Consider the following 13387-nt stretch of genomic DNA (forward strand, 5'->3'; position numbering starts at 1 on the left):
GAAGCACTAACATCAACCACAGGTGGTAAGTGGTAGCCAATTATGCTCCCACTTTCAAAATTAATAGCATTGTGCAGTCTGACAGTCTCGTATTCTTGGCCTATGTGTTAACTGTTAGGCCACTGCTCCTTTTTCTCTTTTTCACCAGTGAATACATTAAATTCAGCAACTAGAGCTGACCAGTGGGGCCCATCTGTCTCTCGCTTTCTCCTAATGAGCTGTGAGTCTGGGAATGACCAGCATAACCTGTCCAAGCAGTCGTCCTCTTGCCAGAGCCAAGCCACACCAGCGGGGCCTGCTTCTTGCCCCCTCCTCTGGCATCCAAGCATAGACACAGGTGAAATCTAGTCAAAGTGGCAAAGGGGACGTAGAGCTATCTTAGCTTCATGTGCTTCTTGCTTGAGATTTGAGGGAGAGAAAATGTAAATACAACATTTAATTAGCTACACTATCCGGTACTACCTGAAGTTCTTTTGATTAGTAAGATTGAGAGGTTTATCTACAGGCATAACTTAAAATTTAGATTTTAATAAGTCTTCATATTTGTCTCATAGTGCTCTTACCTCTGTTTTCTCCAGTCTTTTCTTGTTGTTGTTAACTGTAAGCACATACATGATTCATTTCAATCCATGTCTTCATCAGTGGAAGTTTGGACTCCTGCAATAATCCTCTTACTGTAGTGCTCCCAAGACAACCCTCCCTCTCATTCCCACTTCCTGTTATTCCATCCTGCATATTGGTGGCGGATTAATCTTCATGTTATAGTTTCTGCTTAGGAAACTTAAACAACTTTTAATATTTCTACTATATTAAATCTAATGTAATTTAGGGAGTAGGTAGCAGTGTGCCAGGAGATAAAAGTGGCTTCAATGACCTACTTATCCAGTTATTTTTCTGTTCTTTATCTTATTTAAAAATATATTTATTCTACTGCCAGACCCAGTTCTATGTGTGTGTGTGTTTTGGTTTTGGTAGATAATTTGCAATCTTTTCTGATAAACTACTCTCATTATTTGTGGACAATTATTTCATATTTCTAGATAATTTCAAAGAACACAATCGCATCTACCATTTGAAAAGTATTCCACACATTTACATTTTACTCCATAATCCATTTGTGTCCACCTAAAAACACTTCAAGTCAATTGCCATTGAATAAAGTTATAGTTCTGGAATACGTACCATGTTTATTCTGTGGACTTTTGAGGACCCAAACATACTACCCAGTATTTCATGTAGTACAGTCTTCAGTTGAGGAAGCTGGTTTTTACACTGTGTGCTTCTTTGGTATTAAGATTTTTACTTATTCGACTCACAGACAATCTCATCTCCCACTTCCTCTTTGAAGACTACTTGGTGTACTCCAGGCTTTGTAGGTGTTCCTCTTTTTTTAACTCTTAAAATATGAAACATTTCCCCATAATTTATTGAATATCTTATTTGGAAAAGGAAAGTATCAATTGTTCAGTGTTTGGCACATTCCGTCTGTTTTAATTGTTTTGACATGGACTAAAAATTCCTTAAAGGGTAAGGGGCATGGTGCAGTGAACGAAGATACGAAGAACACTTAATATTTTTCTGAGTATGAAATAGTTACATACGTGGTTGGTTGTAGAAGGTTTCTTAAACTACTGACAAGAGTTGAAAAGGTGAAAATTGTTGATGTTTTTGTTCTGATAGTTGGATTTTCATTTTTCAAAATACATGACCATGATTAGTAAGGACAGATAACTCAGAGTGACCTTCTAGTGAAAAGAGTAATAAAATGTGCTTTCATTTGTACTTTTTTTTTCTTTTCTTTTTTTTGAGACAGTCTTGCTCTGTCACCCAGGCTGGAGTGCAGTGGTGTGATCTCAGCTCACTGCAAACTCTGCCTCCCTGGGTTCAAGCAATCCTCGTGCCACAGTCTGTCTAGTAGCTGGGATTACAGATGCACATCACCATGCTTGGCTAATTTTTTATTTTTAGTAGAGACAGGGTTTTGTCATGTTGGCCAGGCTGCTCTTGAACTCCTAACCTCAGGTGATCCGCCCACCTTGGCCTCCCAAAGCTGGGATTACATGAGTAAGCCACTGCGCCTGGCCGATTTGTACTTTTCTAGTTAGTTTTATTTAATTTCTTTTTCCTTTGTCAAAAGCTCTTCCTGATGAAAGTCACTTAAATAAATCATTAAATTGAGAGACAACGCTTGGTGCAAGGATAATCTAATCAGTTGTTACTGTGACTAATGATTAATCTTTTTTCTAAATTCTTGTTACATTTGTGGTCTGTGCCACACTATTAAGTAGTTAGTTGCATGCTATTTTTTCTTCTAGTAATTTTTATGCAGAATTAGTTGACCTCATAAGGACAGAATCTGTTCTTGCAAATACTTGTGGATCCCACTGTGCTGGGCACCCTAAACACTTAGCTGTTTAGCATTCAAACCTGTGCTTAGACACAACTGAAAAATGAACAATATTTCTACAGAGGAAGGTGCCTGAAACTTCTCTTATTTCTTTTTTTTTTTTGAGACGGAGTCTCGCACTGTGTCACCCAGGCTGGAGTGCAGTGGCGCGATCTCGGCTCACTGCAAGCTCCGCCTCCCAGGTTCACGCCATTCTCCTGCCTCAGCCTCCGAGTAGCTGGGACCACAGGCGCCCACCACCACGCCCGGCTAGTTTTTTGTATTTTTAGTACAGAGGGCATTTCACCGTGTTAGCCAGGATGGTCTCGATCTCCTGACCTCGTGATCCACCCGCCTCGGCCTCCCAAAGTGCTGGGATTACAGGCTTGAGCCACCGCGCCCGGCCCAAACTTCTCTTATTTCATACTCAATTTGCATTTCATAATAATATGATGAGCTTGTATGTGTATATAAACATTTACCTTTTCAAATGCTTTCACATTATAATCTTATTTCATCCTTTTTGGTATTTTATCCTACTGGTTCCTAACCTTTTATGATAACAGTGCCTCTGGTTGATTTTATAAACCACACATGACACTTGGAATTCGGTTCTTGTTATCCTTCATGTCAGAGCAGTTTTAAATAATCTTTTAGTAGAAGATTTTTACTTTTGAAAATCAAACACTATTTCCCTCAGTTTTATAGTTTAGAAAGTTTTCTGTAGTCTCCCAAAATATTTTTAGCATTCTGTTAATTTTCTCAGCACATCCAATGATGAGTTGTAACCCTTAAAGTTTACATCATCATCAACATTGAACAATCACTCATCTTGTACTAATACAAAACGTTGCATTTGAAGAAACCCATTCCCTCCCTCCCTCCCTATCCTGTGACTCCCAGGACCGTAATTATCAGTGTCTCTTCCATCTCATCTTCTTCCTTTTTTATTCAAGAGTCCCAGCTCCTTTGAAGTATATGCCACCCACCATCCACAACTTCTACTAAGCTTCTTACAAGTCTCTCATTCACTGAAAAATTAGCTCCCAGCTTATTATTGTCTTCCTCTCTACCGCTACAGCCGTCATTATTTATGGTCAATTCAACATTCACGTGGATGACACACCCAATATTCTGACTTCTTAAATCGTGAATCTTCTCATTTTGAAAAATCTGTTCTCTACTGCCATGGTCATATATATCCTAGACCTTTTCACTTTGGTAACTATGTCAGCTCCTGTTTTTCCAATTCATTTACTCTAGTATTTCCATATTCCAAAAGTCCTTTTATTTAATGAAAACCTTATATTCATATTTACATTCCATCATGCTTCTCTAAGTTTTGCTTCCTTCACACCTATCAGAGAGTCTACAGTTCAGTTAAATAGCTTCTGTAACAATCTCAACTTCTTTTCCTCTTTTTTCCTCTATTTATTCAACTGTCAAAATTCTAAACTTGATTTATACCAAATTGTTTCCTTCTCTGTGGCTGTCCTAGAGAACCTGGATATTTTAAAAAATAAGAATCACAGAACCCTGTTGACTTCTTTTTCTTTAAATTAATTAGCATACAAATTTAGTTAGCACTTAACTCCATCAGATAATTTTGCTACCTTTTCCTAGTGAGTTTAGTTTTCCACTCTCTGTAAACTATTCTAGTACCTTTTCTCTCCTGATCATATTCTCTTATCATGTCAGCTGATGAACTCACATCATACTTCCAGTTGACAAATCTGTTGTATGTGTACTCATAGTTTCTGCCTTGCTACTTGCACAGTAATTGGAGTGTCCCTCTTTCTATCAGAGGCCACTTCCTATGTGCCTATGCGTCTCATCCCTCCTCAACTTCCCCAAATTCATCTCTGCAGCTCTTTTTCCCTCTTTCTGCTTTATTACTGTGTTTCCCACCCTCTATGATCATTCAACAATGCATATAATAAACATGTTCTCCAATCAACCATTAAATGACACTTCCCTTCTTCCCCCAGGTAAAGTCTGTACTTCCCTAGTTCTGAGGGTTGTCTCCTTGCAAGTCTAGATTGTATATACCACCTCCATACTGGTCTCCACTTTTTTGAAACTGTTTTGGAAACCATTCTTGTCATCACTCTCAATGCTGTACAGTAAGTAATTCTAACGTCTCAGTGGCCTAAAACCCCATTTATTAATCTTTCATATTTTGTAAGGTTGGCCTTAGTAGGCTACGGAGGTTCTTCTGATACATCCTACTCATAGGCATTGCTTCTCTCATGCGTCTTCCCATTCTGGAACTTAGGCTGAAAAGGGAGCAGCTTTTTCAGACTTCCTGCTGGCAAAATTAATGAAAGTTCCTGAGAGGGTCAATTAGCCATATGGTCATTACAATAAAGAGTATTTCATATTTGTTATTATATGTAAATTATGTACTATATCTTTGAGTAAAATTTATAATAAGACTTTGTTTGAAATGCATTTGTATATCTTTTTTTTTTTCCTGGAGAGTTTAACAAATGTTAAACATTTGCCAGCATACCACTGCTATTATGCTTCTTATATGCAGCACATCTAAAAAAAAAAAAACTCTTGCTATTCTCTTTTCACAGCTCTCCCTCTCATGACCGTGTCACCCTCTCAGTCTTCTCTGTCCTGGTAAATGATATAATCATTCAATCTGTTGGAAAATCCTAAAACCTAGTAGTCATGCTTGGTTACTTTTTTTTGTCTTCTAAATCCAGACAATCAAGTCCTGTCATCTCTACTTAAAATATAAATTACTCTCCACTTTCACTGTCACCATCCTAATCCATTGTCACCATTATTCATTGCCTAGGCTATTGGCAATTTCTCTTAACTGGACTCCATTCTTCCTTGTCTTGTCTCCCTACATTCGCTCCTTGCTTAGTATAGCAATTTTTCAAAAATATAAATCAGGTCATGTCGCTTCCCTGCTTAAAACACCTTGATGACAGATGCCTTACTTAGCCAGGTATTCTTGGGCCACAAAAATTTTTCTTAATAGGCTTTATTTTTTAGAACAGTTTTTAGTTCATAGCAAAATTGAGCTGAAGATGCAGAGATCCCCCATATGCCCTCTATCCCCACATATGCACAGCTTCACCTACTATCAACAACCCACACCACAATGGTACATTTGTTACAATTGATGAACTACATTGACAAATTATTATCCAGCATCAATAGTTTACGTTAGGGTTCACTCTTAGGGTTGCGCATTCTGTGGGTTTGGACAAATATATGATGCCATGTATCCAACATTATAGTCTCATACTGAATATTTTCACTGCTCTAAAAATCCTTGGTGTTCCACCTATTTATCCATGGTGAAATGGATAAATCCCCTTAATCCCTGGCAACCACAGATCTTGTTACCGTCTCCTTAATTTTGTCTTTTCCAGAATGCCATATGGTTAGAATCATAGAGTATGCAGCCTTTTTAGATTGGCTTCTTTTACTTTGTAATATGTATTTAAACTTCCTTCATGTTTTTTCATGACTTGATAGCTCATTTCTTTTTAGTACTAAATAATAGTTTATTGTCTGGATGTACCACAGTTTGTTTATCCATTTACCTACTGAAAGACATCTTGGTTGCTTCTAAGGTTGAACAATTATGAATAAAGCTGGGAAGGAGTTAAGAATATGTCACACCAAAATTTTACCACAGTTATTGAGATTCTTATAAAACCACTAGAAAGGCCAAGGTTATGGATGTCAACAAATGTTGTGTGACCTTTCAGGTATGGTCTAGAACATCAGGAACTTTGTGCTGTTACCTCTTCAGGAATTACCGAGAAACTTTCTCAGATTTCTCATTTTTCCCCAGCCACATCCAGGTGGGGAGTATTAGATGGGAACTTAAAGAAGGAGACAACGGGGCCACTGCAAGATCTTACATCTGTCAAAGCCACACATCGATTCACTACTGCTCTGGAGGGTGAAGGCAATTAATTCTGCTTCTCTTATACTTCTAAATCTTATACAAATTGAACTCACTGGCAGAATGTAACTCATATCTAAGCCCTGGAAACAAGGAAGTCTGGAAAAGATATTTTTCAGGCTTCTAGCCCCTGACATTCAAGAAAGAACATGGATAGTTTTATAGATAAATCTTGGTTGCCAAAATAAGCAAAAAGAAAAAAAAAAAAAAACCCCACCAAACCAAACAAAACAAAAACAAAAACAAACAAAAACGAAGCAAGCAATGTGCAAGACAAACTAAATACATATCCCCCCCTTACCTCCAGATGGATGGTTAACAACTGCAAAGCAAAGCAGATGCCCTGAGAATAAAATTTTCTTCTCTAGGAAGTTCTTGATTAAAGGATTCTTGTCCCACTGAATGTCTGATTCAGACACGATTTCTCAAATCCATTCTCTCTGTTTTTCTCACATGTAGCAAAAATGATAAGAGCATTATAAGAGAAAAGGTGAAAGGGCTGAATGAAATTTCCATTGATTCTGGATGATGTCTGCCCTTTGAAGATTTAAGAAAGGAGAAAAATACTGTTTTCTACATTATGGTACTTGAAGACCTAGCTGAGGAAACAAGATTAAAGCACATAGAACAAACTGGGAACAAATATGCTGTATATTAATAATATGCTTGGTTTTGTAACATGGAAGAAAATATTGGTGTGTGTAGAGTAATGGAAGAAGGTGTCTGTCTGAGCCTTAAAGATGGATAGTAATTGGGGCAGTGAGAGGAAGGGAGGAACATTCAAGGTGTATGTATGGAGGGGAGAATGCTGTAAGGAAGGACTGGAACGAGCATGTCAGGGAATAGTGGGAAGTTTTTCAACAACCTCCTAAAATAACTTCATCTCTAAATTTGCCCTGTCAGTTCATTTGCCATACCTATTACCAATAGTTCTTCACTTTGCCCCCCTACCTTGACACATGAAGACCCTCATTTTTATTACACACTCTCAAGTATTTACCCAACGTTATTAACATTTCATGTCATGGTTCTGCCCTTTTCTTTCTTTACTGGAAATACTTATCAATAAGTAAGTGAAAAATAATGATGAATAATAGTGATGGCTTCTAACTTGAAAGTGGAAGAGCATATCAGAAAACAAATTGTTGGTAATCAGTTGAGAAGGTTGTTAATTTGCTCCTATATATATATATTTTAAATATGTTCACAAACTTTGTTAACTATATTAATAATAAATAAATGTCAACATATCTTTACATTTTGGGAAAACATCTGTGAGTTTTGATACGAGTATTGAGGATGGCTGTTTTGTCCAGACAATAGGTAGATAAATGTAAAATGCAAATCTGGTTTTATTACCTTTATAGAAATAATTCAGTGGCTCACTATTATATCTGTGCTTTTAATTTGTCATCCAAAGTCTTGTCCCCTGTCCACCTCTTTGCTGTCTTCTCTCACCTTGCTAAGAGGTATACTTATGCTCAGTGATTTTCTAGTAGTTTGCTGCAGGCATTATGCTGTTTCACATCACACTGTCTTTGCTAATGTTCTTTTTTCACCTAAAAGATTCTCCTCAAACCTGTTTCAATGTGTTTAATTTTTCCCTGTCTTTAGAAATTTGGCTTAGGCATCAACTGCTACAAAACACCTTCCTTAACCTTGTATGATGAGGTTTAATGTCTCTGTGCTTTCACATAAATGTGACTATACTTTTATCATTACACTTTCCATAGTATATTGAAATTATCTGTTTGGATTTCTGTCTTCATCACTAAAATGTAAACTGTGTAATAATTGTAACCATGTTATATTGAATATTGATCATTGTATTCCTTGTACTTAGCAGAATGCCTAACATATAATAATATCTTCAATTGAAGAGAACTGGTAAGAGTAGAGGTTGCAAAATTGGGGAAATTTTTTGAAAGACCAGATAGCTTGCTTAGGGAGGCTGAGAATACCAGGCTCAAAAATGTAGGCTATGTGTAATAGGAAGCTACTCTAAATTTTGTGAACACCTAAGTTTTACTAGGCACTTAAAAATGCTTTATGACAGATAGGCCAATTGAACAGAATAGAGAGCCTAGAAATAAATCCACACCTATAGATAAACTGATCTTCTACCCAGGTGAAAAGAATGCATGATGAGAAAAGGAGAGTTTCTTCAATAAATAGTATTGAGTAAACTGGGTATCTACATGCAAAAGAATGAAATTGAACCCTTATGTTATATCTTATTTAAAAATGAACTCAAAATGTATTAAAGACTTAAACATAAATGTCGAAACCATAAAACTCATAGGAGAAAATATACAAAAAAAAAACTTCTTAATATTGGCCTTGGTAATTGTTTCTTGAATATGGTACTAAAAGCACAGGGGAAAAAAGCAAAAATAAACAGTGGAGTTACATTAAACTAACAGGCTTCTGCACAGCAAATAAAATAATCAATAAAAAGAAAAGGCAACTTATAGACTAGGAGAAAAGATTCACAAATCATACATCTGCTAAAGTGTTAATGCCCGAAACATATAAGCAAATTCTATAGTTTGATAGCAAACAAAGCAAAAGCAAAAACAAAATACAACAAAAAACCTTGAAACCAAACCAAAACCACAAATAGCCCCATTAAAAAATGGGCAAAGGATCTGAATAAACAGTTCTTCCAAAGAAGCTTAGAAATACCAAGAGGTATATGAAAAGGTGTTCAATATCACTAATCATCAGGGAGATGCAAATCAAAACCACAAGGAGATATCATTTTCCATCTATTAGGGTAGCTATAATCATAAAACCAAAAGGTACATGTTGAGGAGGATGTACAGATAAGGAAAACTTATATACTTTTGGTAGAAATGTAAATTGGTGCCACCATTATGGAAAAATGTATGTAAATTTCTCAAAAAATTTAAAATAGAACTACCATTTTGTGATAGTTAATGCTGAGTGTCAATTTGATTGGGTTGAAGGATGCAAAGTATTGATCCTGGGTGTGTCTGTGAGGGTGCTGCCAAAGGAGATTACCATTTGAGTCAGTGGGCTGGGAAAGGCAGACCCACTCTTAATCTGGGTGGGCACCATCTAATCAGCTGCCAGTGCAGCTAGAATATAAGGCAGGCAGAAAAACATGAAAAGACTAGACTGACCTAGCCTCCTAGCCTACATCTTTCTCCCATTCTGGATGCTTCCTGCCCTCAGACATTGGACTCCAAGTTGTTCAGTTTTGGGAGCCGGACTGGCTCTTCTTGCTCCTCAGCTTGCAGATGGCCTGTTGTAGGACCTTGTGATTATGTGAGTTAATACTTAATAAACTCCCCTTTATATATATATATACACACACACACACACACACACACACACACACACACACACACACATCTCCTATTAGTTGTGTCCCCCTGGAGAACCCTGACCAGTACACATGTATATTCCAGCAATCCCACTTCTGGATATATATTCAAAAATATTGCGATCATAATCTTGAAGCGATATCTGCACTCCCATGACCACTGAAACATTATTCACAATAACTGAAACATAGAAGCAACATAAATGACCACCAATGGATAGATCGATGAAGAAAAGGTGATATATTCATGTAATGGCATATTATTCAGCCTTAAATAGGAACTATTACTATTTGGGACAACATGGATGAACCTGGAAGACATTTTGCTAACTGAAATAAGATATAGAAAGGCAAACACTAGATAACACTACATCTCTGATGGATCTAAAATAGTCAAACTCATAGAAGCAGAGAGTAGAATGGTGGTTGCCAGGGGCTGAGGGGAGGGAAGTATTAATTAAAGGTCACAATGTTTCAGTTACATAGGATGAATAAGCCCTAGAGATGTACAGTACAACATAGTGCCTATAGTTAATAATATTGTATTATATACTTAAAACTTTGTTAAGAGGATAGATCTCATGATAAGTGTTGTTAACACACACACGCACATACAAAGATGGTGGGAGGCAACTTTCAGAGGTGATGGATACATTTACAGCATAGATTGTGGTGATAGTTCCACAGGTATATAATCTTCAAACTCATCAAAGTAGTAGTATATATTAAATATGTGCAGCTTTTGCATGCCAGTCATACCTCAATAAAGTGGTTAAACATGCTGTATAAATTAGGTCTTAGGAATACCTAATTTTTCTGTCTTTGGGGGTAGGGATTATTGCATATATATATATGTATTTTATATATATATATATAAAAGACATAATTGATGCTCAGGGATGACAAATAGCTTTCTCAGTATCACAAAGTTGGCAAAAAATGGAGTGGGTCTTTAAACTACAATCTGTCTCTGAGGTCTTTCTATATTGTGTTAAGTAATCTAACAGAAGTAATTGCTGTAAATGGTTATTTGAAGTAATCACTCTTTCACTGATTCCTTACTTGAAGGTTTAGGTCATATTTTAAAGCTTACACACAATACCAGTGAACCCAGATTTTTTTCAGTTTCGCAGTGGTTCTTTGACCTGCTAGAATCATGTGTTTATGGAGAGAGCCAATATAGCACACAGCCTGTTACATTATTTGGGATGCCATTCAAAGTGCAGCTGGCAAATACTTCTGCCAAAGGAAATTTCAGTATAAAAGTGCTGCTGCTGAAGGCTATTGAGCTACCTATTTGTAAAAGCTATCTGAGTCATTTTTCTTTTCATCCTCTATCACCAGCAGTGGGTAATCCTTTAGTTCCTGTATTGCTTTTCTAGTCATTCTTCTTAGAATGGCAGAATCACACAATGGTTGCCTGGAATGTGCCAATTTCTTGTGGTTTCTCCTCTGATTATGTTTGGAGATGTCGAGAGAGAGGGTGAAACATGTAAAACCAATCTACTAATATCAGCTAACTTAAGTAAAGTTTGTTTCAAATGCATTGCCCTGGAAGCCACCAAGAATCATTACGTAAGCCACATTTTTCTGAAATGTAGGTGAGCAAAACTGAGCTTAGTTTCTTCCTTTATACATTTATTTAACACCTAATACAGGTGTTCATAGCATTTATTACTCTTTTAATTTCTTTACTAATCTCTTTATCACCTTCTAGATTGTCAACTCTATCCGTACAAAAAATCTTGGTTGCCTTTCTCAACACTTTACTGCTAGCATCTCACATGGATCATGGCGTGGAGTAAGCAGTTAAAAGGACAATTACTGGATGAATAAGTTATAAACATGCAATATTTTTGACTATTACAAAATTCTCCACTCTGGTACAAAAAAGGCAAATAATCACTATATTCTTTAGAACAGTGCTTCTCAAACTTTCATGTATCTGAATTACCTGAGGATCTTGTTAAAATGCAGTTGGCTGGCCGGGCGCGGTGGCTCACGCCTATAATCCCAGAACTTTGGGAGGCGGAGGCAGGCAGATCAGGAGATCAGGAGATCGAGACCATCCTGGTTAACACGGTAAAACCCCGTCTCTACTAAAAATACAAAAAAAGCTGGGCGTGGTGGCGGGTGCCTGTAGGCCCAGCTACTCAGAAGGCTGAGGCAGGAGAATGTCGTGAACCCGGGAGGTGGAACTTGCAGTGAGCCGAGCCACCAACCTGGGCGAAAGAGCGATACTCCATCTCAAAACCAACAAACAACAAAAATGCAGTTGGCTTTAGCAGAGATGGGACAGGGCCTGAAACTGCATTTCTAACAAGCACGTGGATGATGCCACAGTTGTCATTAGACATTTTGAGAAGCAGCTGTTAGAACACCTCAGCCATGAACTGCTATGTTCATGTTGCCACTTCTTCCTCCAGTTTCATTTATTTGCTGGCTGGCCTATCTGGCTTTCCATCAGCAATTCATTAACCATCTTTAGATAGATAAATCGCTGTGGCTACTCAGCCTGGGACACACTAGATGGATACTCTCTCAGAGAAGCAACTCAATTGCAAGTTACAGCCTTCACTTGATAGGATCTGTCCCTTGTGACTTTTGATTTTGGGTTCATATCTGAAGCTCACATTTGTTTTCTTTGTGTCACTCTCTTAATACAAGTAGTGCATCTCTCTGTCCGCAGATACCAAGGGCTGGCTTTTCCCCTTATTGTCACAGGCTTTGAAGGACTGTCCAAGATAAAATGTATGTATGCTTAACATTTCCCATGTTAAGCTGGATGATTCTTAAAATACCCTACTAAATGTTGCAAAAATCTATCCATGTATTTTGGAGGGATATAAAAACCAAAAACAGGATCAACACATACAAGCTTTATTATATTTATGGAGATTCTTTTTCTGTACATGGGGTTATTGAGAGGAATAAGTAAAACATCTAGCTCAGCTATGTGAGAAGAGCTTAATACAGGGATCTATTAAAATATTTTTATTGATTTCATTACTGTTGGCTTGAGGTGTGTCCAGTGCTACACAATATAGGTATTTTATGGATTCCAATTGGGTTATAATATACCTTTTGTTATAAATTAGCTAGAAACTGAGAAGTTCTATCTGTGGCACCAAAGCTGACTCAGGCTATTTACTGACCATCTTCCAGATTATTTTTAATAGAAGGGGAACAGTTTTTCACATCATTGAATTCCATTTAGGCTTTTTAAACCTTAAATAGTATTTAAGTAATGACATTATTCTTTTTCTCCTCCTAAATATTTCCTGAGCTCCGTCAATTCCCTTTTCATGATGGTCTATTGTTTAGGCAAGTTTTTTCCTTATCTTTTTCATTTTTGATTTATTCTTTAATCAAAAGAATAAATGATTTACTCTACTTATTTTATCTCATATTTAATATTAGGTTACAGTTTTCTTCTACTTTGCAGCTATATTTTGTTGCTGTTCTTTCATTATCTGTTAATACATGAATCAGGACTTTTTCCTTTAGTTCTTAGGATATAATTTCATGAGGTTGGATAGCTAGCCTTTTCTTCTTTTCATGGCTAATCAGATGGGTTTTTCTCTATTCTCAGAAGTAGGTTCCTGTGCAGGGGGTGGGTAGGTTAGGGTAGCTTTCTCTGTTTTTTGCTCAAGGACTTTCTCTTCTATGGTTACCATGAAGTATTAAAACTGTGGCCTCTTTGTGTAGAAATGTC

Source organism: Theropithecus gelada, chromosome 5 (genome assembly GCF_003255815.1).
Source record: "Theropithecus gelada isolate Dixy chromosome 5, Tgel_1.0, whole genome shotgun sequence".
NCBI classification, from domain to species: Eukaryota; Metazoa; Chordata; class Mammalia; order Primates; family Cercopithecidae; genus Theropithecus; species Theropithecus gelada.